The sequence below is a fragment of the Gymnoscopelus microlampas genome (assembly GCF_963454915.1).
Source record: "Gymnoscopelus microlampas genome assembly, chromosome: 4".
NCBI lineage: Eukaryota > Metazoa > Chordata > Actinopteri > Myctophiformes > Myctophidae > Gymnoscopelus > Gymnoscopelus microlampas.
In genome coordinates, this window is record NC_139941.1 from 28,715,596 (window position 1) to 28,733,425 (window position 17,830).

Here is a 17,830-nt window from a genome sequence, read left to right on the forward strand (position 1 = left end):
GAGATGATCCGCTCTGCTCTGAGACGCTCTGCTCCGCTCCGCTCTGAGACGCTCCGCTCTGCTCTGAGACGCTCTGCTCCGCTCCGCTCCGCTCCGCTCCGCTCTGAGACGCTCTGCTCTGAGACGCTCTGCTCCGCTCCGCTCTGAGACGCTCTGCTCCGCTCCGCTCTGAGATGCTCCGCTCCGAGACGCTCTGCTCCGCTCCGCTCTGAGACGCTCTGCTCCGCTCCGCTCTGAGACGCTCTGCTCCGCTCCGCTCTGAGACGCTCCGCTCTGAGACGCTCTGCTCTGAGACGCTCCGCTCTGCTCTGAGACGCTCTGCTCTGAGACGCTCTGCTCTGCTCCGCTCCGCTCTGAGACGCTCTGCTCTGAGACGCTCTGAGACGCTCTGCTCTGAGACGCTCCGCTCCGCTCTGAGACGCTCTGCTCTGAGACGCTCTGAGACGCTCTGCTCTGCTCTGAGACGCTCTGCTCTGAGACGCTCTGCTCCGCTCTGAGACGCTCTGCTCCGCTCTGCTCCGCTCTGAGACGCTCTGCTCTGCTCTGAGACGCTCTGCTCCGCTCCGCTCCGAGATGCTCCGCTCTGCTCTGAGACGCTCTGCTCCGCTCCGCTCTGAGACGCTCTGCTCCGCTCCACTCTGAGATGCTCCGATCTGAGACGCTCTGCTCCGATCTGCTCTGAGACGCTCCGCTCTGAGACGCTCTGCTCCGCTCCGCTCTGAGACGCTCCGCTCTGAGACGCTCCGCTCTGAGACGCTCTGCTCCGCTCTGAGACGCTCTGCTCCGCTCCGTTCTGCTCTGAGACGCTCTGCTCTGAGACGCTCTGCTCTGAGACGCTCCGCTCTGAGACGCTCTGCTCCGCTCCGCTCTGAGACGCTCCGCTCTGAGACGCTCCGCTCTGAGACGCTCTGCTCCGATCTGAGACTGCTCTGCTCTGAGACGCTCTGCTCTGCTCCGATCTGAGACTGCTCTGCTCTGAGACGCTCTGCTCCGCTCCGCTCTGAGACGCTCTGCTCCGCTCTGAGACGCTCTGCTCTGCTCTGAGACGCTCTGCTCCGCTCCGCTCTGAGACGCTCCGCTCCGCTCTGCTCCGCTCCGCTCTGAGACTGCTCTGCTCTGAGACTGCTCTGCTCCGCTCCGCTCTGAGACGCTCCGCAGTTCTCTCCGCTCTGAGACTGCTCTGCTCTGAGACGCTCTGCTCCGTTCCGCTCTGAGACGCTCCGCTCTGAGACGCTCCGCTCTGAGACGCTCTGCTCTGAGACGCTCCGCTCTGAGACGCTCCGCTCTGCTCTGAGACGCTCTGCTCCGCTCCACTCTGAGACGCTCCGCTCTGCTCTGAGACGCTCTGCTCTGAGACGCTCTGCTCTGAGACGCTCTGCTCCGCTCCGCTCCGCTCCGCTCCGCTCTGAGACGCTCTGCTCCGCTCCGCTCTGAGACGCTCTGCTCCGCTCCGCTCTGAGACGCTCTGCTCTGAGACGCTCTGCTCCGCTCCGCTCTGAGACGCTCTGCTCCGCTCTGAGTTGATCCGCTCTGCTCTGAGACGCTCTGCTCCGCTCCGCTCTGAGACGCTCCGCTCCGCTCTGAGACTGCTTTGCTCTGAGACTGCTCTGCTCTGAGACGCTCTGCTCCGCTCCGCTCTGAGACGCTCCGCTCTGCTCCGCTCCGCTCTGAGACGCTCTGAGACGCTCCGCTCTGAGACGCTCCGCTCTGAGATGCTCCGCTCTGAGACTGCTCTGCTCTGAGACGCTCTGCTCTGAGACGCTCTGCTCCGCTCCGCTCTGAGACGCTCTGCTCTGAGACGCTCCGCTCTGAGACGCTCTCCTCCGCTCCGCTCTGAGACGCTCTGCTCTGAGACGCTCTGCTCCGCTCCGCTCTGAGACGCTCTGCTCCGCTCTGAGACGCTCTGCTCCGCTCCGCTCTGAGACGCTCCGCTCTGAGACGCTCTGAGACGCTCTGAGACGCTCTGAGACGCTCCGTTCTGCTCTGAGACGCTCTGCTCTGAGACGCTCTGCTCTGAGACGCTCCGCTCTGAGACGCTCTGCTCCGCTCCGCTCTGAGACGCTCTGCTCCGCTCCGCTCTGAGACGCTCCGCTCTGAGACGCTCCGCTCCGCTCTGAGACGCTCTGCTCTGAGACGCTCTGCTCCGATCTGAGACTGCTCTGCTCTGAGACGCTCTGCTCTGCTCCGATCTGAGACTGCTCTGCTCTGAGACGCTCTGCTCCGCTCCGCTCTGAGACGCTCTGCTCCGCTCTGCTCCGCTCTGAGACGCTCTGCTCTGCTCTGAGACGCTCTGCTCCGCTCCGCTCTGAGACGCTCCGCTCCGCTCCGCTCCGCTCTGAGACTGCTCTGCTCTGAGACTGCTCTGCTCCGCTCCGCTCTGAGATGCTCCGCAGTTCTCTCCGCTCTGAGACTGCTCTGCTCTGAGACGCTCTGCTCCGTTCCGCTCTGAGACGCTCCGCTCTGAGACGCTCTGCTCTGAGACGCTCTGCTCCGCTCCGCTCTGAGACGCTCCGCTCTGCTCTGAGACGCTCTGCTCCGCTCCACTCTGAGACGCTCCGCTCTGCTCTGAGACACTCTGCTCTGAGACGCTCTGCTCCGCTCTGCTCTGAGACGCTCTGCTCTGAGACGCTCTGCTCTGAGACGCTCTGCTCCGCTCCGCTCTGAGACGCTCCGCTCTGAGACGCTCTGCTCCGCTCCGCTCTGAGACGCTCTGCTCCGCTCCGCTCTGAGACGCTCTGCTCCGCTCCGCTCTGAGATGCTCCGCTCTGAGACGCTCTGCTCCGCTCCGCTCTGAGACGCTCTGCTCCGCTCTGCTCTGAGACGCTCTGAGACGCTCTGCTCCGCTCCGCTCTGAGACGCTCTGCTCCGCTCCGCTCTGAGATGCTCCGCTCTGAGACGCTCTGCTCCGCTCCGTTCTGAGACGCTCTGCTCCGCTCTGCTCTGAGACGCTCTGCTCCGCTCCGCTCTGAGACGCTCTGCTCCGCTCCGCTCTGAGACGCTCTGCTCCGCTCCGCTCTGAGACGCTCTGCTCTGAGACGCTCTGCTCTGAGACGCTCCGCTCTGAGACGCTCTGCTCCGCTCCGCTCTGAGACGCTCCGCTCCGCTCTGAGATGATCCGCTCTGCTCTGAGACGCTCTGCTCCGCTCCGCTCTGAGACGCTCCGCTCTGCTCTGAGACGCTCTGCTCCGCTCCGCTCCGCTCCGCTCCGCTCCGCTCCGCTCTGAGACGCTCTGCTCTGAGACGCTCTGCTCCGCTCCGCTCTGAGACGCTCTGCTCCGCTCCGCTCTGAGATGCTCCGCTCCGAGACGCTCTGCTCCGCTCCGCTCTGAGACGCTCTGCTCCGCTCCGCTCTGAGACGCTCTGCTCCGCTCCGCTCTGAGACGCTCCGCTCTGAGACGCTCTGCTCTGAGACGCTCCGCTCTGCTCTGAGACGCTCTGCTCTGAGACGCTCTGCTCTGCTCCGCTCCGCTCTGAGACGCTCTGCTCTGAGACGCTCTGAGACGCTCTGCTCTGAGACGCTCCGCTCCGCTCTGAGACGCTCTGCTCTGAGACGCTCTGAGACGCTCTGCTCTGCTCTGAGACGCTCTGCTCTGAGACGCTCTGCTCCGCTCTGAGACGCTCTGCTCCGCTCTGCTCCGCTCTGAGACGCTCTGCTCTGCTCTGAGACGCTCTGCTCCGCTCCGCTCCGAGATGCTCCGCTCTGCTCTGAGACGCTCTGCTCCGCTCCGCTCTGAGACGCTCTGCTCCGCTCCACTCTGAGATGCTCCGATCTGAGACGCTCTGCTCCGATCTGCTCTGAGACGCTCCGCTCTGAGACGCTCTGCTCCGCTCCGCTCTGAGACGCTCCGCTCTGAGACGCTCCGCTCTGAGACGCTCTGCTCCGCTCTGAGACGCTCTGCTCCGCTCCGTTCTGCTCTGAGACGCTCTGCTCTGAGACGCTCTGCTCTGAGACGCTCCGCTCTGAGACGCTCTGCTCCGCTCCGCTCTGAGACGCTCCGCTCTGAGACGCTCCGCTCTGAGACGCTCCGCTCTGAGACGCTCTGCTCCGATCTGAGACTGCTCTGCTCTGAGACGCTCTGCTCTGCTCCGATCTGAGACTGCTCTGCTCTGAGACGCTCTGCTCCGCTCCGCTCTGAGACGCTCTGCTCCGCTCTGAGACGCTCTGCTCTGCTCTGAGACGCTCTGCTCCGCTCCGCTCTGAGACGCTCCGCTCCGCTCTGCTCCGCTCCGCTCTGAGACTGCTCTGCTCTGAGACTGCTCTGCTCCGCTCCGCTCTGAGACGCTCCGCAGTTCTCTCCGCTCTGAGACTGCTCTGCTCTGAGACGCTCTGCTCCGTTCCGCTCTGAGACGCTCCGCTCTGAGACGCTCCGCTCTGAGACGCTCTGCTCTGAGACGCTCCGCTCTGAGACGCTCCGCTCTGCTCTGAGACGCTCTGCTCCGCTCCACTCTGAGACGCTCCGCTCTGCTCTGAGACGCTCTGCTCTGAGACGCTCTGCTCTGAGACGCTCTGCTCCGCTCCGCTCCGCTCCGCTCCGCTCCGCTCTGAGACGCTCTGCTCCGCTCCGCTCTGAGACGCTCTGCTCCGCTCCGCTCTGAGACGCTCTGCTCTGAGACGCTCTGCTCCGCTCCGCTCTGAGACGCTCTGCTCCGCTCTGAGTTGATCCGCTCTGCTCTGAGACGCTCTGCTCCGCTCCGCTCTGAGACGCTCCGCTCTGCTCTGAGACGCTTTGCTCCGCTCCGCTCTGAGACGCTCTGCTCCGCTCCGCTCTGAGACGCTCCGCTCTGCTCTGAGACGCTCCGCTCTGAGACGCTCCGCTCCGCTCTGCTCTGAGACGCTCTGCTCCACTCCGCTCTGAGACGCTCCGCTCTGAGACGCTCTGCTCTGCTCCGCTCTGTTCTGCTCCGCTCTGAGACGCTCTGCTCTGAGACGCTCCGCTCTGAGACTGCTCCGTTCTGAGACGCTCTGCTCTGAGACGCTCCGCTCTGAGACTGCTCCGCTCTGAGACGCTCTGCTCTGAGACGCTCTGCTCCGCTCCGCTCTGAGACGCTCTGCTCCGCTCTGAGACGCTCCGCTCTGAGACGCTCCGCTCTGAGACGCTCTGCTCCGCTCCGCTCTGAGACGCTCTGCTCCGCTCCGCTCTGAGACGCTCTGCTCCGCTCTGAGCCGCTCTGCTCCGCTCCGCTCTGAGATGCTCCGCTCTGAGACGCTCTGCTCCGCTCCGCTCTGAGACGCTCTGCTCCGCTCCGCTCTGAGACGCTCCGCTCTGAGACGCTCTGCTCTGAGACGCTCCGCTCTGAGACGCTCCGCTCTGAGACGCTCTGCTCCGCTCCGCTCTGAGACGCTCCGCTCTGCTCTGAGACGCTCTGCTCCGCTCCGCTCTGAGACGCTCCGCTCTGCTCTGAGATGCTCCGCTCTGCTCTGAGACGCTCTGCTCCGCTCCGCTCTGAGACGCTCTGCTCCGCTCTGAGATGCTCCGCTCTGAGACGCTCTGCTCCGATCTGCTCTGAGACGCTCTGCTCTGAGACGCTCAGCTCTGAGACGCTCTGCTCCGCTCCGCTCTGAGACGCTCTGCTCCGCTCCGCTCTGAGACGCTCCGCTCTGAGACGCTCTGCTCCGCTCCGCTCTGAGACGCTCTGCTCCGCTCCGCTCTGAGACGCTCCGCTCTGCTCTGAGACGCTCTGCTCCGCTCCGCTCTGAGACGCTCCGCTCCGCTCTGAGATGCTCCGCTCTGCTCTGAGACGCTCTGCTCCGCTCCGCTCTGAGACGCTCTGCTCCGCTCCGCTCCGCTCTGAGATGCTCCGCTCTGAGACGCTCTGCTCCGATCTGCTCTGAGACGCTCTGCTCTGAGACGCTCCGCTCTGAGACGCTCCGCTCTGAGACGCTCTGCTCCGCTCCGCTCTGAGATGCTCCGCTCTGAGACGCTCTGCTCCGATCTGCTCTGAGACGCTCTGCTCTGAGACGCTCCGCTCTGAGACGCTCCGCTCTGAGACGCTCTGCTCCGCTCTGAGACGCTCCGCTCTGCTCTGAGACGCTCTGCTCTGAGACGCTCTGCTCCGCTCCGCTCTGAGACGCTCTGCTCTGAGACGCTCTGCTCTGAGACGCTCCGCTCTGAGACGCTCTGCTCCGCTCTGAGACGCTCCGCTCTGCTCTGAGACGCTCTGCTCTGAGACGCTCTGCTCCGCTCCGCTCTGAGACGCTCTGCTCTGAGACGCTCTGCTCTGAGACGCTCTGCTCCGCTCCGCTCTGAGACGCTCTGCTCTGAGACGCTCTGCTCTGAGACGCTCTGCTCCGCTCCGCTCTGAGACGCTCTGCTCTGAGACGCTCCGCTCTGAGACGCTCTGCTCCGCTCCGCTCTGAGACGCTCTGCTCCGCTCCGCTCTGAGACGCTCCGCTCTGTTCTGAGACGCTCTGCTCCGCTCCGCTCTGAGACGCTCCGCTCCGCTCTGAGACGCTCTGCTCCGCTCCGCTCTGAGACGCTCTGCTCCGCTCCGCTCTGAGACGCTCTGCTCCGCTCCGCTCTGAGACGCTCTGCTCTGAGACGCTCTGCTCTGAGACGCTCCGCTCTGAGACGCTCTGCTCCGCTCCGCTCTGAGACGCTCTGCTCCGCTCCGAGACGCTCTGCTCCGCTCCGAGACGCTCTGCTCTGAGACGCTCTGCTCTGAGACGCTCCGCTCTGAGACGCTCTGTTCCGCTCTGCTCTGAGACGCTCTGCTCCGCTCCGCTCTGAGACGCTCTGCTCCGCTCTGCTCTGAGACGCTCTGCTCCGCTCCGCTCTGAGACGCTCTGCTCCGCTCCGCTCTGAGACGCTCTGCTCCGCTCCGCTCTGAGACGCTCTGCTCCGCTCTGAGACGCTCTGCTCTGAGACGCTCTGAGACGCTCTGCTCTGCTCTGAGACGCTCTGCTCTGAGACGCTCTGAGACGCTCTGCTCCCCTCTGAGACGCTCTGCTCCGCTCTGAGACGCTCTGCTCTGCTCTGAGACGCTCTGCTCCGCTTCGCTCTGAGACGCTCCGCTCTGCTCCGCTCCGCTCTGAGACTGCTCTGCTCTGAGACGCTCTGAGACGCTCCGCTCTGAGACGCTCCGCTCTGCTCTGAGACGCTCTGCTCCGCACCGCTCTGAGACGCTCTGCTCTGATACGCTCCGCTCTGAGACGCTCTGCTCTGAGACGCTCCGCTCTGAGACGCTCTGCTCCGCTCCGCTCTGAGACGCTCTGCTCTGAGACGCTCTGAGACGCTCCGCTCTGAGACGCTCCGCTCTGCTCTGAGACGCTCTGCTCCGCACCGCTCTGAGACGCTCTGCTCTGAGACGCTCCGCTCTGAGACGCTCTGCTCTGAGACGCTCCGCTCTGAGACGCTCTGCTCCGCTCCGCTCTGAGACGCTCTGCTCCGCTCCGCCTTGAGACGCTCTGCTCCGCTCCGCTCTGAGATGCTCCGCTCTGAGATGCTCCGCTCTGAGACGCTCTGCTCCGCTCCGCTCTGAGACGCTCTGCTCCGCTCCGCTCTGAGACGCTCTGAGACGCTCCGCTCTGAGACGCTCTGCTCTGAGACGCTCTGCTCTGAGACGCTCCGCTCTGAGACGCTCTGCTCCGCTCCGCTCTGAGACGCTCCGCTCTGCTCTGAGACGCTCCGCTCCGCTCTGAGATGCTCCGCTCTGCTCTGAGACGCTCTGCTCCGCTCCGCTCTGAGATGCTCCGCTCTGAGACGCTCTGCTCCGATCTGAGACTGCTCTGCTCTGAGACTGCTCTGCTCTGAGACGCTCTGCTCCGCTCCGCTCTGAGACGCTCTGCTCTGAGACGCTCTGAGACGCTCCGCTCTGAGACGCTCCGCTCTGCTCTGAGACGCTCTGCTCCGCTCCGCTCTGAGACGCTCTGCTCTGAGACGCTCTGCTCTGAGACGCTCTGCTCCGCTCCGCTCTGAGACGCTCTGCTCTGAGACGCTCCGCTCTGAGACGCTCCGCTCTGCTCCGCTCCGCTCTGAGACGCTCTGCTCCGCTCCGCTCCGCTCCGCTCTGAGATGCTCCGCTCCGCTCTGAGACGCTCTGCTCCGCTCCGCTCTGAGACGCTCTGCTCTGAGACGCTCTGCTCTGAGACACTCCGCTCTGAGACGCTCTGCTCCGCTCCGCTCTGAGAGGCTCTGATCCGCTCCGCTCTGAGACGCTCCGCTCTGAGACGCTCTGCTCTGAGACGCTCTGCTCTGAGACGCTCCGCTCTGAGACGCTCTGCTCCGCTCCGCTCTGAGACGCTCTGCTCCGCTCCGCTCTGAGACGCTCTGCTCCGCTCTGCTCCGCTCCGCTCTGAGACGCTCTGCTCCGCTCTGAGACGCTCTGCTCCGCTCTGAGACGCTCTGCTCCGCTCCGCTCTGAGACGCTCCGCTCTGAGACGCTCCGCTCTGAGACGCTCTGCTCCGCTCTGAGACGTTCTGCTCCGCTCCGTTCTGCTCTGAGACGCTCTGCTCTGAGACGCTCTGTTCTGAGACGCTCCGCTCTGAGACGCTACGCTCCGCTCCGCTCTGAGACGCTCTGCTCTGAGACGCTCAGCTCTGAGACGCTCTGCTCCGCTCCGCTCTGAGACGCTCCGCTCTGAGACGCTCTGCTCCGCTCTGAGACGCTCTGCTCCGCTCCGCTCTGAGACGCTCTGCTCTGCTCCGCTCTGAGACGCTCTGCTCTGAGACGCTCCGCTCTGCTCCGATCTGAGACTGCTCTGCTCTGAGACGCTCTGCTCTGCTCCGATCTGAGACTGCTCTGCTCTGAGACGCTCTGCTCCGCTCCGTTCTGAGACGCCCTGCTCCGCTCTGAGACGCTCTGCTCTGCTCTGAGATGCTCTGCTCTGAGACGCTCTGCTCCGCTCCGCTCTGAGACGCTCCGCTCTGCTCCGCTCCGCTCTGAGACTGCTCTGCTCTGAGACTGCTCTGCTCTGAGACGCTCTGCTCCGCTCCGCTCTGAGACGCTCCGCTCCGCTCTGAGACGCTCTGCTCTGAGACGCTCTGAGACGCTCTGCTCTGCTCTGAGACGCTCTGCTCCGCTCTGAGACGCTCTGCTCTGAGACGCTCTGAGACGCTCTGCTCTGCTCTGAGACGCTCTGCTCCGCTCTGAGACGCTCTGCTCTGAGACGCTCTGAGACGCTCTGCTCTGCTCTGAGACGCTCTGCTCTGAGACGCTCTGAGACGCTCTGCTCCGCTCTGAGACGCTCTGCTCTGCTCTGAGACGCTCTGCTCCGCTTCGCTCTGAGATGCTCCGCTCCGCTCTGAGACTGCTTTGCTCTGAGACTGCTCTGCTCTGAGACGCTCTGCTCCGCTCCGCTCTGAGACGCTCTGCTCTGCTCTGAGACGCTCTGCTCCGCTTCGCTCTGAGACGCTCCGCTCCGCTCTGAGACTGCTTTGCTCTGAGACTGCTCTGCTCTGAGACGCTCTGCTCCGCTCCGCTCTGAGACGCTCCGCTCTGCTCCGCTCCGCTCTGAGACGCTCTGAGACGCTCCGCTCTGAGACGCTCCGCTCTGAGATGCTCCGCTCTGAGACTGCTCTGCTCTGAGACGCTCTGCTCTGAGATGCTCTGCTCCGCTCCGCTCTGAGACGCTCTGCTCTGAGACGCTCCGCTCTGAGACGCTCTGCTCCGCTCCGCTCTGAGACGCTCTGCTCCGCTCTGCTCTGAGACACTCTGAGACGCTCTGCTCCGCTCCGCTCTGAGACGCTCTGCTCCGCTCCGCTCTGAGATGCTCCGCTCTGAGACGCTCTGCTCCGCTCCGTTCTGAGACGCTCTGCTCCGCTCTGCTCTGAGACGCTCTGCTCCGCTCCGCTCTGAGACGCTCTGCTCCGCTCCGCTCTGAGACGCTCTGCTCCGCTCCGCTCTGAGACGCTCTGCTCTGAGACGCTCTGCTCTGAGACGCTCCGCTCTGAGACGCTCTGCTCCGCTCTGCTCCGCTCCGCTCTGAGACGCTCCGCTCCGCTCTGAGATGATCCGCTCTGCTCTGAGACGCTCTGCTCCGCTCCGCTCTGAGACGCTCCGCTCTGCTCTGAGACGCTCTGCTCCGCTCCGCTCCGCTCCGCTCCGCTCCGCTCCGCTCTGCTCCGCTCCGCTCTGAGACGCTCTGCTCTGAGACGCTCTGAGACGCTCTGCTCTGAGACGCTCTGCTCCGCTCTGAGACGCTCTGCTCTGAGACGCTCTGAGACGCTCTGCTCTGCTCTGAGACGCTCTGCTCTGAGACGCTCTGAGACGCTCTGCTCCGCTCTGAGACGCTCTGCTCCGCTCTGAGACGCTCTGCTCTGCTCTGAGACGCTCTGCTCCGCTCCGCTCCGAGATGCTCCGCTCTGCTCTGAGACGCTCTGCTCCGCTCCGCTCTGAGACGCTCTGCTCCGCTCCACTCTGAGATGCTCCGATCTGAGACGCTCTGCTCCGATCTGCTCTGAGACGCTCTGCTCCGCTCCGCTCTGAGACGCTCCGCTCTGAGACGCTCCGCTCTGAGACGCTCTGCTCCGCTCTGAGACGCTCTGCTCCGCTCCGTTCTGCTCTGAGACGCTCTGCTCTGAGACGCTCTGCTCTGAGACGCTCCGCTCTGAGACGCTCTGCTCCGCTCCGCTCTGAGACGCTCCGCTCTGAGACGCTCCGCTCTGAGACGCTCCGCTCTGAGACGCTCTGCTCCGATCTGAGACTGCTCTGCTCTGAGACGCTCTGCTCTGCTCCGATCTGAGACTGCTCTGCTCTGAGACGCTCTGCTCCGCTCCGCTCTGAGACGCTCTGCTCCGCTCTGCTCCGCTCTGAGACGCTCTGCTCTGCTCTGAGACTGCTCTGCTCTGAGACGCTCTGCTCTGCTCCGATCTGAGACTGCTCTGCTCTGAGACGCTCTGCTCCGCTCCGTTCTGAGACGCCCTGCTCCGCTCTGAGACGCTCTGCTCTGCTCTGAGATGCTCTGCTCTGAGACGCTCTGCTCCGCTCCGCTCTGAGACGCTCCGCTCTGCTCCGCTCCGCTCTGAGACTGCTCTGCTCTGAGACTGCTCTGCTCTGAGACGCTCTGCTCCGCTCCGCTCTGAGACGCTCCGCTCCGCTCTGAGACGCTCTGCTCTGAGACGCTCTGAGACGCTCTGCTCTGCTCTGAGACGCTCTGCTCCGCTCTGAGACGCTCTGCTCTGAGACGCTCTGAGACGCTCTGCTCTGCTCTGAGACGCTCTGCTCCGCTCTGAGACGCTCTGCTCTGAGACGCTCTGAGACGCTCTGCTCTGCTCTGAGACGCTCTGCTCTGAGACGCTCTGAGACGCTCTGCTCCGCTCTGAGACGCTCTGCTCTGCTCTGAGACGCTCTGCTCCGCTTCGCTCTGAGATGCTCCGCTCCGCTCTGAGACTGCTTTGCTCTGAGACTGCTCTGCTCTGAGACGCTCTGCTCCGCTCCGCTCTGAGACGCTCTGCTCTGCTCTGAGACGCTCTGCTCCGCTTCGCTCTGAGACGCTCCGCTCCGCTCTGAGACTGCTTTGCTCTGAGACTGCTCTGCTCTGAGACGCTCTGCTCCGCTCCGCTCTGAGACGCTCCGCTCTGCTCCGCTCCGCTCTGAGACGCTCTGAGACGCTCCGCTCTGAGATGCTCCGCTCTGAGACTGCTCTGCTCTGAGACGCTCTGCTCTGAGATGCTCTGCTCCGCTCCGCTCTGAGACGCTCTGCTCTGAGACGCTCCGCTCTGAGACGCTCTGCTCCGCTCCGCTCTGAGACGCTCTGCTCCGCTCTGCTCTGAGACACTCTGAGACGCTCTGCTCCGCTCCGCTCTGAGACGCTCTGCTCCGCTCCGCTCTGAGATGCTCCGCTCTGAGACGCTCTGCTCCGCTCCGTTCTGAGACGCTCTGCTCCGCTCTGCTCTGAGACGCTCTGCTCCGCTCCGCTCTGAGACGCTCTGCTCCGCTCCGCTCTGAGACGCTCTGCTCCGCTCCGCTCTGAGACGCTCCGCTCTGCTCTGAGACGCTCTGCTCCGCTCCGCTCTGAGACGCTCTGCTCTGAGACGCTCTGAGACGCTCTGCTCTGAGACGCTCTGCTCCGCTCTGAGACGCTCTGCTCTGAGACGCTCTGAGACGCTCTGCTCTGCTCTGAGACGCTCTGCTCTGAGACGCTCTGAGACGCTCTGCTCCGCTCTGAGACGCTCTGCTCCGCTCTGAGACGCTCTGCTCTGCTCTGAGACGCTCTGCTCCGCTCCGCTCCGAGATGCTCCGCTCTGCTCTGAGACGCTCTGCTCCGCTCCGCTCTGAGACGCTCTGCTCCGCTCCACTCTGAGATGCTCCGATCTGAGACGCTCTGCTCCGATCTGCTCTGAGACGCTCTGCTCCGCTCCGCTCTGAGACGCTCCGCTCTGAGACGCTCCGCTCTGAGACGCTCTGCTCCGCTCTGAGACGCTCTGCTCCGCTCCGTTCTGCTCTGAGACGCTCTGCTCTGAGACGCTCTGCTCTGAGACGCTCCGCTCTGAGACGCTCTGCTCCGCTCCGCTCTGAGACGCTCCGCTCTGAGACGCTCCGCTCTGAGACGCTCCGCTCTGAGACGCTCCGCTCTGAGACGCTCTGCTCCGATCTGAGACTGCTCTGCTCTGAGACGCTCTGCTCTGCTCCGATCTGAGACTGCTCTGCTCTGAGACGCTCTGCTCCGCTCCGCTCTGAGACGCTCTGCTCCGCTCTGCTCCGCTCTGAGACGCTCTGCTCTGCTCTGAGACGCTCTGCTCCGCTCCGCTCTGAGACGCTCCGCTCCGCTCTGCTCCGCTCTGCTCTGAGACTGCTCTGCTCTGAGACTGCTCTGCTCCGCTCCGCTCTGAGACGCTCCGCAGTTCTCTCCGCTCTGAGACTGCTCTGCTCTGAGACGCTCTGCTCCGTTCCGCTCTGAGACGCTCCGCTCTGAGACGCTCCGCTCTGAGACGCTCTGCTCTGAGACGCTCCGCTCTGCTCTGAGACGCTCTGCTCTGAGACGCTCTGCTCTGCTCCGCTCCGCTCTGAGACGCTCTGCTCTGAGACGCTCTGAGACGCTCTGCTCCGCTCTGAGACGCTCTGCTCTGAGACGCTCTGAGACGCTCTGCTCTGCTCTGCTCTGCTCTGAGACGCTCTGCTCCGCTCTGAGACGCTCTGAGACGCTCTGCTCCGCTCTGAGACGCTCTGCTCCGCTCTGCTCCGCTCTGAGACGCTCTGCTCTGCTCTGAGACGCTCTGCTCCGCTCCGCTCCGAGATGCTCCGCTCTGCTCTGAGACGCTCTGCTCCGCTCCGCTCTGAGACGCTCTGCTCCGCTCCACTCTGAGATGCTCCGATCTGAGACGCTCTGCTCCGATCTGCTCTGAGACGCTCTGCTCCGCTCCGCTCTGAGACGCTCTGAGACGCTCCGCTCTGAGACGCTCCGCTCTGAGACGCTCTGCTCCGCTCTGAGACGCTCTGCTCCGCTCCGTTCTGCTCTGAGACGCTCTGCTCTGAGACGCTCTGCTCTGAGACGCTCCGCTCTGAGACGCTCTGAGACGCTCCGCTCTGAGACGCTCCGCTCTGAGACGCTCCGCTCTGAGACGCTCCGCTCTGAGACGCTCCGCTCTGAGACGCTCTGCTCCGATCTGAGACTGCTCTGCTCTGAGACGCTCTGCTCTGCTCTGAGACGCTCTGCTCCGCTCTGAGACGCTCTGCTCTGAGACGCTCTGAGACGCTCTGCTCTGCTCTGAGACGCTCTGCTCCGCTCTGAGACGCTCTGCTCTGAGACGCTCTGAGACGCTCTGCTCTGCTCTGAGACGCTCTGCTCTGAGACGCTCTGAGACGCTCTGAGACGCTCTGCTCCGCTCTGAGACGCTCTGCTCTGCTCTGAGACGCTCTGCTCCGCTTCGCTCTGAGATGCTCCGCTCCGCTCTGAGACTGCTTTGCTCTGAGACTGCTCTGCTCTGAGACGCTCTGCTCCGCTCCGCTCTGAGACGCTCTGCTCTGCTCTGAGACGCTCTGCTCCGCTTCGCTCTGAGACGCTCCGCTCCGCTCTGAGACTGCTTTGCTCTGAGACTGCTCTGCTCTGAGACGCTCTGCTCCGCTCCGCTCTGAGACGCTCCGCTCTGCTCCGCTCCGCTCTGAGACGCTCTGCTCCACTCCGCTCTGAGACGCTCTGCTCTGCTCCGCTCTGAGACGCTCTGCTCTGAGACGCTCCGCTCTGCTCCGATCTGAGACTGCTCTGCTCTGAGACGCTCTGCTCTGCTCCGATCTGAGACTGCTCTGCTCTGAGACGCTCTGCTCCGCTCCGTTCTGAGACGCCCTGCTCCGCTCTGAGACGCTCTGCTCTGCTCTGAGATGCTCTGCTCTGAGACGCTCTGCTCCGCTCCGCTCTGAGACGCTCCGCTCTGAGACGCTCCGCTCTGAGACTGCTCTGCTCTGAGACTGCAGAGCAGTCTGAGACTGCTCTGCTCTGAGACGCTCTGCTCCGCTCCGCTCTGCGACGCTCTGCTCCGCTCTGAGACGCTCTGCTCTGCTCTGAGACGCTCTGCTCTGAGACGCTCTGCTCCGCTCCGCTCTGAGACGCTCTGCTCTGAGACGCTCCGCTCTGAGACGCTCCGCTCTGCTCCGCTCCGCTCTGAGACGCTCTGCTCCGCTCCGTTCCGCTCTGAGATGCTCCGCTCCGCTCTGAGACGCTCTGCTCCGCTCCGCTCTGAGACGCTCTGCTCTGAGACGCTCTGCTCTGAGACACTCCGCTCTGAGACGCTCTGCTCCGCTCCGCTCTGAGAGGCTCTGCTCCGCTCTGAGACGCTCTGCTCTGAGACGCTCTGCTCTGAGACGCTCCGCTCTGAGACGCTCTGCTCCGCTCCGCTCTGAGACGCTCTGCTCCGCTCCGCTCTGAGACGCTCTGCTCCGCTCTGCTCCGCTCCGCTCTGAGACGCTCTGCTCCGCTCTGAGACGCTCTGCTCCGCTCTGAGACGCTCTGCTCCGCTCCGCTCTGAGACGCTCCGCTCTGAGACGCTCCGCTCTGAGACGCTCTGCTCCGCTCTGAGACGCTCTGCTCCGCTCCGTTCTGCTCTGAGACGCTCTGCTCTGAGACGCTCTGCTCTGAGACGCTCCGCTCTGAGACGCTCCGCTCCGCTCTGAGACGCTCTGCTCTGAGACGCTCTGCTCCGCTCCGCTCTGAGACGCTCTGCTCCGCTCCGCTCTGAGACGCTCTGCTCCGCTCCGCTCTGAGACGCTCCGCTCTGAGACGCTCTGCTCCGCTCTGAGACGCTCTGCTCCGCTCCGCTCTGAGACGCTCTGCTCTGCTCCGCTCTGAGACGCTCTGCTCTGAGACGCTCCGCTCTACTCCGATCTGAGACTGCTCTGCTCTGAGACGCTCTGCTCTGCTCCGATCTGAGACTGCTCTGCTCTGAGACGCTCTGCTCCGCTCCGTTCTGAGACGCCCTGCTCCGCTCTGAGACGCTCTGCTCTGCTCTGAGATGCTCTGCTCTGAGACGCTCTGCTCCGCTCCGCTCTGAGACGCTCCGCTCTGCTCCGCTCCGCTCTGAGACTGCTCTGCTCTGAGACTGCTCTGCTCTGAGACGCTCTGCTCCGCTCCGCTCTGAGACGCTCCGCTCCGCTCTGAGACGCTCTGCTCTGAGACGCTCTGAGACGCTCTGCTCTGCTCTGAGACGCTCTGCTCCGCTCTGAGACGCTCTGCTCTGAGACGCTCTGAGACGCTCTGCTCTGCTCTGAGACGCTCTGCTCCGCTCTGAGACGCTCTGCTCTGAGACGCTCTGAGACGCTCTGCTCTGCTCTGAGACGCTCTGCTCTGAGACGCTCTGAGACGCTCTGAGACGCTCTGCTCCGCTCTGAGACGCTCTGCTCTGCTCTGAGACGCTCTGCTCCGCTTCGCTCTGAGATGCTCCGCTCCGCTCTGAGACTGCTTTGCTCTGAGACTGCTCTGCTCTGAGACGCTCTGCTCCGCTCCGCTCTGAGACGCTCTGCTCTGCTCTGAGACGCTCTGCTCCGCTTCGCTCTGAGACGCTCCGCTCCGCTCTGAGACTGCTTTGCTCTGAGACTGCTCTGCTCTGAGACGCTCTGCTCCGCTCCGCTCTGAGACGCTCCGCTCTGCTCCGCCTCGCTCTGAGACGCTCTGAGACGCTCCGCTCTGAGACGCTCCGCTCTGAGATGCTCCGCTCTGAGACTGCTCTGCTCTGAGACGCTCTGCTCTGAGACGCTCTGCTCCGCTCCGCTCTGAGACGCTCTGCTCTGCTCCGCTCCGCTCTGAGACGCTCTGCTCTGAGACGCTCCGCTCTGAGACGCTCTGCTCCGCTCCGCTCTGAGACGCTCTGCTCTGAGACGCTCTGCTCCGCTCCGCTCTGAGACGCTCTGCTCCGCTCCGCTCTGAGACGCTCCGCTCTGAGACGCTCTGAGACGCTCTGCTCCGCTCCGTTCTGCTCTGAGACGCTCTGCTCTGAGACGCTCTGCTCTGAGACGCTCCGCTCTGAGACGCTCTGCTCCGCTCCGCTCTGAGACGCTCTGCTCCGCTCCGCTCTGAGACGCTCCGCTCTGAGACGCTCCGCTCTGAGACGCTCCGCTCCGCTCTGAGACGCTCTGCTCTGAGACGCTCTGCTCCGATCTGAGACTGCTCTGCTCTGAGACGCTCTGCTCTGCTCCGATCTGAGACTGCTCTGCTCTGAGACGCTCTGCTCCGCTCCGCTCTGAGACGCTCTGCTCCGCTCTGAGACGCTCTGCTCTGCTCTGAGACGCTCTGCTCCGCTCCGCTCTGAGACGCTCCGCTCCGCTCCGCTCTGAGACTGCTCTGCTCTGAGACTGCTCTGCTCCGCTCCGCTCTGAGATGCTCCGCAGTTCTCTCCGCTCTGAGACTGCTCTGCTCTGAGACGCTCTGCTCCGTTCCGCTCTGAGACGCTCCGCTCTGAGACGCTCCGCTCTGAGACGCTCTGCTCTGAGACGCTCTGCTCCGCTCCGCTCTGAGACGCTCCGCTCTGCTCTGAGACGCTCTGCTCCGCTCCACTCTGAGACGCTCCGCTCTGCTCTGAGACACTCTGCTCTGAGACGCTCTGCTCCGCTCTGCTCCGCTCTGCTCTGAGACGCTCTGCTCTGAGACGCTCTGCTCTGAGACGCTCTGCTCCGCTCCGCTCTGAGACGCTCCGCTCTGAGACGCTCTGCTCCGCTCCGCTCTGAGACGCTCTGCTCCGCTCCGCTCTGCTCCGCTCCGCTCTGAGACGCTCTGCTCCGCTCCGCTCTGCTCCGCTCCGCTCTGAGATGCTCCGCTCTGAGACGCTCTGCTCCGCTCCGCTCTGAGACGCTCTGCTCCGCTCTGCTCTGAGACGCTCTGCTCCGCTCCGCTCTGAGACGCTCTGCTCCGCTCCGCTCTGAGACGCTCTGCTCCGCTCCGCTCTGAGATGCTCCGCTCTGAGACGCTCTGCTCCGCTCCGTTCTGAGACGCTCTGCTCCGCTCTGCTCTGAGACGCTCTGCTCCGCTCCGCTCTGAGACGCTCTGCTCCACTCCGCTCTGAGACGCTCTGCTCCGCTCCGCTCTGAGACGCTCTGCTCTGAGACGCTCTGCTCTGAGACGCTCTGCTCTGAGACGCTCCGCTCTGAGACGCTCTGCTCCGCTCCGCTCTGAGACGCTCCGCTCCGCTCTGAGATGATCCGCTCTGCTCTGAGACGCTCTGCTCCGCTCCGCTCTGAGACGCTCCGCTCTGCTCTGAGACGCTCTGCTCCGCTCCGCTCCGCTCCGCTCCGCTCTGAGACGCTCTGCTCTGAGACGCTCTGCTCCGCTCCGCTCTGAGACGCTCTGCTCCGCTCTGCTCCGCTCCGCTCTGAGATGCTCCGCTCCGAGACGCTCTGCTCCGCTCCGCTCTGAGACGCTCTGCTCCGCTCCGCTCTGAGACGCTCTGCTCCGCTCCGCTCTGAGACG